The sequence below is a fragment of the Charadrius vociferus genome, unplaced genomic scaffold (genome assembly GCF_000708025.1).
Source record: "Charadrius vociferus isolate BGI_N301 unplaced genomic scaffold, ASM70802v2 scaffold158, whole genome shotgun sequence".
Classification (NCBI taxonomy): Eukaryota; Metazoa; Chordata; class Aves; order Charadriiformes; family Charadriidae; genus Charadrius; species Charadrius vociferus.
Window position 1 is genome coordinate 746,866 of NW_009661372.1, and position 6,688 is coordinate 753,553.

Genomic DNA, 6,688 nt, shown 5'->3' on the forward strand with positions numbered 1-6,688 from the left:
CAATGAAACTAGAAACAGAAATTAGTTTTATCATTTTATTACATACTATTTAACTAATAGAAAAATGGAATCTTGAATAATTTTTTTCTTCTTTTTTCTCCCCTCCTACCTTTGATCCTTCTTTTTCTCCCTCATCTTCTCCCTGCCTTGCCTTTTGGGGATAAAAAAATGTGACTTTCTAGACACTGTAATGTACTTAAAAGCATGAAGTTAATACATTTCAAACATCTTTTTGTTAGGAAGCATATAAAGAATTTGCTGTTTATTTAATTGCCAGTGTTTTTGCTGTTTGCTGTGTCCTTTTGTTTTAATGAGTAAACCAAAGAATATTTGCACTCCGAAATTCTCATGCCTTTTTTTTCCTTGTTGCGTTTTAAATTATAAAGAAGAGACTTGGCCTGTGCCAGCAATGAAAGCATCGCAGCATCTGACATATGGTTTTAGCATTACTTATGATTTTTTTAAGAGAGAAAATTCACTTTTTTTCATGTTTGTTTCATCAGTAGGCTCTGAATATTCCCAGAAATGTGCCAGAAAAATGTGTGTTCAAAATATGAACTCATTTTATATAAGCCACTAGTGTCCAGCAGAGAGAGAATATTAATGTACTATTAGGCTGGAACAACTGGGATGTAAGGATAGTACACCAGAGTTTGCCAAGAAACAGATTATTTGGTTGACATTTAAAGGAATATCATTTAAAATCCCTTCCCATGTTTTACTTAAACAGTAAATACATTTGACTTTTGTCCATCAGAAGTCATGCATAAGAATGCAACATGATGAGGAAAATCCCACAAATTGTGAAAAGTATTGTCTCTGATGTATTTGTTCCACCTATTTTCTTTTCCCACCTAGAAACAGAAAGCTGGTTGGTTTCCTTCCCAATTCTTCTCTCTGAGGTGTGAATAAAAAGGAACTTGACTTCTAGAAATTGAAACAGTTTTCTTTACAAATCCTTTTTCTAAATCATGTTCTGATTGTCCAAATTAGCATAGTTTATAATGAAAGGTAACAGTTACTGAAAGGAGGACAGGACAGTACCTTGTTTAAAAGCAGGCACAATATATGCATGTGCTGTGTAAACCACAAAGACATTCTTCAGCCATGACCCAGGATATTTCACTCAAATGTGAGTTTTGTCTGGAACAAAAATTGCTTAAATTCTTTGTACATGGTTAATGAACACCTACATACATGTATATGAGCCATATTGTAGTCAAACTATGTATATTTTCAGTAACACAGTAACTTCTTACTCAGTTGCATTATCTGGCCATTTACTTTTTTAGACAAAGTGAAAATTTCTCATGAAGATTTTAATATAAGCATAAAAACTTGACAACTAGGAGAAGTTATATTTAGCTCACAATCTAGTTACCTTCTTCTGAGGTGCTGTAACAATAGTTCTTGTCTGGCATTCATTTTCAATTACAAAGTGACTTCTGCAATGATTAAATGAAACAATTGTACTGGATTTCCAAAGATCTACCTTTATAAATAACACGACATAGCACTCAAGCTGTATACTTTTGCAGTTAATTTACTTTTCCTGCAGCATACGTAAATAGTGGCTTTAATTATCAAAATTCAGAAATAAATTGACAGCATTTTTCTGTGTAATACACTTGTATTAAAGCATCAACTCTCTAGCAGAAACTTGACATAGTCATGAGTTTAAAAAAGGTTACAGTAGTCCTGTTTAATTATGGGTAGGATAATGACATTATTCTGTGTTGTAAAATTGATGCAACACTGTGTTTTAATAGGGTAAAAAATATTAATATATTAAAATCCAATTATCATGGATTCATTTTGCAATAGGCTTTTAAACCTCAGTACCTCCGGTGGTTTTTATTTGTAATATCCTTTCAATGTTTAGTCAATACATAGTGCCTAATGCCATCAAAATGTACGTTGGTGAAGTCGTGGAAGTTAAAAAAAATGTTATAGCCTTCAAGAGGCATTGAAAAAACGATCAGACCTTGGATAACTTTGGCAAGACACATCAAACAACACTAATCTCAGCCATACAAAGAAAACAAGCTGTAGGGAGATTATCACAGCCATTTTGTGTGTGTCACGATAAAAAGTGATTCACTAGAAGTTTTGGCCACCCCTTAATTACGTTTGTATGCATTTGTGTGGATGCATAGACAAAAAAAAAAAAAAGACACAACTGGGAGAGTTACAAGCCTTATTCTTGTCCTTAAGCTCTCTTGAGATTTATCTCCATTTTTTTTTAGGAAAATACCAAATCATGTCTCTTCTAAAAAAAGATTCAACCCCACCCATAAAGCAAATTCCTGTACAATAAAGGAGCGAGGAGTTGGCCAACTGCTTTTTCACATCTCTCCCTAAAAAGACTGCATTGTCCCAAGGAAATAGCAAACTAATTTTGATGGCAGTTGGCTTCCGTTGCTTTCCAGCCCCTTTTTGTAGCAGTAACAGCTATAATGTGACTATTTGAAGGCAAACTGGAATTCTGCATGTAACTCTTCAAGGGACCAGGACATGCTTGTTTTCATGGTCTAGCAGAGAGGAATCCACACTACTCGTAAGTCCTTCATTGGCAAAGATGACAGTGTTATGAAGAGGTCGCGGATAAATTGCACGTTGCGTGGGCCTAGATGATCTCTCTATGATGAGTACTCCCCATCTGGTGACCTGCTACCATAGCTTTCTTTTGGCGTTACATGCTCCCCCTGCCCTTCCAAGCAGCAGAACTACTCTTCAGACAGGTCTGTTCCTTCCTGACGGTTTTTGTCCCAAGGTTATATTACATTGTGTATTCATCTAAGGAGAACAGTAGATAAAATATGTTTCCTACTTCACTTAATGAAAAAAAAACCAGAGCTAAATACCAGTTTCCTGGGGGTTTTGTGCAATGTAATTTGAAATCCGAAAGACTAATCTACATCTTGATTTAGTTGTTAATACTGATTTGGATGTAATCTATATCCTCATCAGAATAGTAAGCATTTAGCTGTGATTTTAGTGCATGTACTTCTGAGCCTTTTAAAAAAAACAGTCCTTTTGAATGCATTACAGAGGATGTACTTTAGCATGAACATGAAATGAAAATTGCCGTTTGCATAACCATTTGCAGAGAAATCTTCTTGTTACAACTGTTTTTCATTGAGATTCGGGCAGGTCAGCCAACATTCATGGTTAAGTGGCAAACATCTGTGCTCTGGATAAAACAACTGTCAAAGGAGGTTATAGTTGTCCAGAAAAGTTCTTTAATATCTTATTTTTATGTTTTGCACATAAATGAAACTTCTTTCAGGAGAGGAAAATTTCCTGTCTATCTTAACAAAAAAATTGCTACCCAAAACCACATTGTAGCAACTACTCAGAAAGTTTAGACTAAGTAATGTAGTTGTTACTTCGTAAAAAAAAAAAAACAAAACAAACACAAACCAACAAAACAAACAAAAAAACCCCAAAACCCAACACCCTTGCATTTCTTCTTAAAGACAAAGAAGTTCTAAAAAAGTAATCTGTACTGAATTATTAATCTATTCATGCTAAAGTTTGCATACTGCAGATGAAATTATATTGCAACTTTGGCATTCATATCTATAGCTTTAAATATTTTAGGTTACCATGTGATTTCTTTTCCCTCTGTGAAAATAAAGGAGTGGTATCTCCTTACAGGCTATGTCTAAGAGCTTTCTCTGCTACAGCAGTGCTTGGTCTATATCACAAATCAGTATTTCTTAATGTTTAAACCACTAATTGCTGACATGACCTCTCTTTTCCTACTACTCAGTTTTAATATTTAGAGTTTTGTTTTCCGGTTTTAAAGCTGATACTTAAAGGGCAGGACATTCCTGAATCAATACACAATTTTTCTTGCAAGCTTGGGAAACATAGGAACTGCCGTATATCTTCTAACAATCTGTAAATTTCTACTTGCTACCACAATACCAGTTTCTGGAGAAACATTCCTTACAGCATTTCTTTCTGTTAGGCAGCAAATTGAAAAGAGGCAGCTCGTAGCTTTGGGATGTCCCATAATTGCACAGTATCAAGCAAAGAAGCAGACTATAATGATTAAGAATAATGGAATTAAGGAGGTACGTTACTTGCCCAGCTTTCCCAAGCAACCGAAACCTGTTTGCTATTTGTTGTTCTCCCCTGTGGGAAAGTCTTGGTGTGGTAGGTGGAGGACAAAGGTGGAGCTTCCTACAGTTACTATGATTTAGATATAAATTACTTTTACCATCACGTCTAAGACCTGCCACTGTCTACTCTGAAAATCTTAACCACTGGATTTTAAAATCATACTTTCCACTGGCTTCACGACAAATTAATTCCTATTTCAGTTGGTATTAAATATTTGGGTTTTAAATGTGCTTTTGTTATGCACATAAATAAGAGCTGCAACAAAACAGAAATCAGCCTTGTGCATCATCTCTTTCTTCCTAGATACCTTGCTTTTTTCTTCAGTCAGTAAGCATTTTGTGTGATATAAAGACACTTCTGTATAGCACACAAAATTGCTTTTTGTTTTGACAAATGCAGGTTGTTCCACGAGCAAGTTGTTGGCTTTTCACCCACTTGTTCTCCAGTTCCTGCTGGCACCTTTTCAGAGTATCAGCCCCACTCGTCTTTAAACTAGGCAACCTAAAGCTCTTCATTTGCAACACGTTTGTGGGACAATTTGAAATACATTTTCCAGAATTCATTTACCATTGATTGCTCTGGCCAAGCCACAGCTAATAGCAGATGAAAAATATTGTTACATTTAAGTTGTGTGAGGGTTTTTTTAAATACAGAGAATATGATGTTGTAGATGAAATAAATCAGCCCAAGTAGGGCCCATATACCACCAGCTCTTCTTTGCTTGCATGGGAACAACGATGCACCAGTTCTACTCCATTAGGGAATAGTGTTGAAAAAATATTTGGTTTTCTCGAGCAGAATTTAGTCTCCTTTTATTTCAGGAACCTATTTCAGTAGCTGGGCTTGGCTTGAGTCCTGCGAAGAAAGTAAGTCCCCTGCCTGTTGATAGACTACTGTTAATTAAGGGTTCCTGTGACATGAAAGGACAGCCTTTCCCCATTCCAGAAGCACTTAGCTGATGGTTTCAGTTTACTTCACTGACTGGCCTTGAGATACTGTAGTATTTTGCTTTGTTTGTTTGGGGTTCGGTTTCACTTTGTCAAGACCTACAAGGGTGTATCACCCACTAGGCCTGCTAAGAGATTGCAGAAATAAAACAGACTGAGGGAAGATTTCGAGCTGGGGGGGAATAAGTGCATTGATCCCGGGACATGACATGAGATCAGCTGCTACAAGAAAGCTGGTTCTGTATCTCAAGGATCTTGGTAATTCAGCAACAGAAAAATGATCTCATCCTTGGAACTAAAGTGAGTGTCTTTGCCCAACTGAAAAGCTATCTCAGTTACAGGCTGCCTAACTTGATTTCAATGGTATGGACACTCCCAAAGGTACATCTGCTGTGCCATCATACAAGAAACTATTAGGGAGAAGTGGAGCAGAAAGCTCAGCACTTTTCTGGGAGAAGGGGCTGTGATCAGACAAAGATCTCATGAAGTTTGCTTTGCCATCTTCACTGTGATAAGGTCTACTGCCTACCATAAGTACAGGCCTTTGACTTTGGCGAAGTAAGACACTATGTTTAAGCCTACAGTTCCAGTACCCTGTGACACTGCAATCTACAGTTTACCCCAAAGCTAAAACTGAGAAGCTACTGCAAAATACAGAAATAGGGAAGGAGGCCCTTTACAAAACCGTAGTGATGAAAACTGGTCTTTGCTACTATTGGGAGCTGGGAGAACCTTGACTGGGGAATTCATACTTCCCACCTCTCTCCTGATTAGCAAAGCAAGTACTGAAGAGGAGCACAAGTTCCTACAGGAAAAGGTGTTTATGTTGTTACTTAGTTGACTGGCTGCTCTCCAGCTACCCACCTTGCTTCTCAGTTAGTGGGCTACTCCATACTTCAGGTATTCTTGACTGAAATTGCTCTTTACTGCAGGGCGGGGAGGAATTACCACAGAATATAGCCAATCTGAATCTGCAGTGTTAGGCTTTCATTTGCATTTTTGGGGTGGCTGGGATGGAAGCTGGCGGAGTGGGTATTTCTGAGAGATAACTGGAAGTCTGCTGTTTATTGGTGGGAAATGAATATATGAGTGCTGTTGTGCACAGAGGAAGCTGCTGTAACATTGGGATTAAGAATTCTAGAATCCCCTTCATGGCAGCTTGAGAGAAGAGGCCATTTTAGGAGGCACAGTTTAAAAGTAGCTTATCTTTTGTGCTCATTTTCTGTTTATTAGAGCTGCCCCGATCTATTCTATGAGCAGAACCTCTTGGAATTTTTGGCTGCTCTAAAGCTCAATATGGCTGTTAGCTCAGAAAGCAACTGCACTGAATCAGTTTTCTCAGGAGGCATTTCAAGTCTTCCATCTATTCATAAAAGATTCAGCTCATCTGTAGAATCTATTTACCCATAACTTGGTAGTAGTGCCAATATGCATCTGATTATTTCCACAGAATGTGACATATGGTTATTTGCTAGTCTTTTTACCTCTTATTTTAGTCCATGCGGGTTTTGTTCTATCCTTTTTTTTTTTTTTTTTTTTGGTGCCTTTAGCCTGGAGAAGAGAAGGCTCCGGGGAGACCTTAAAGCCACTTCCAGTCCCTAAAGGGGCTG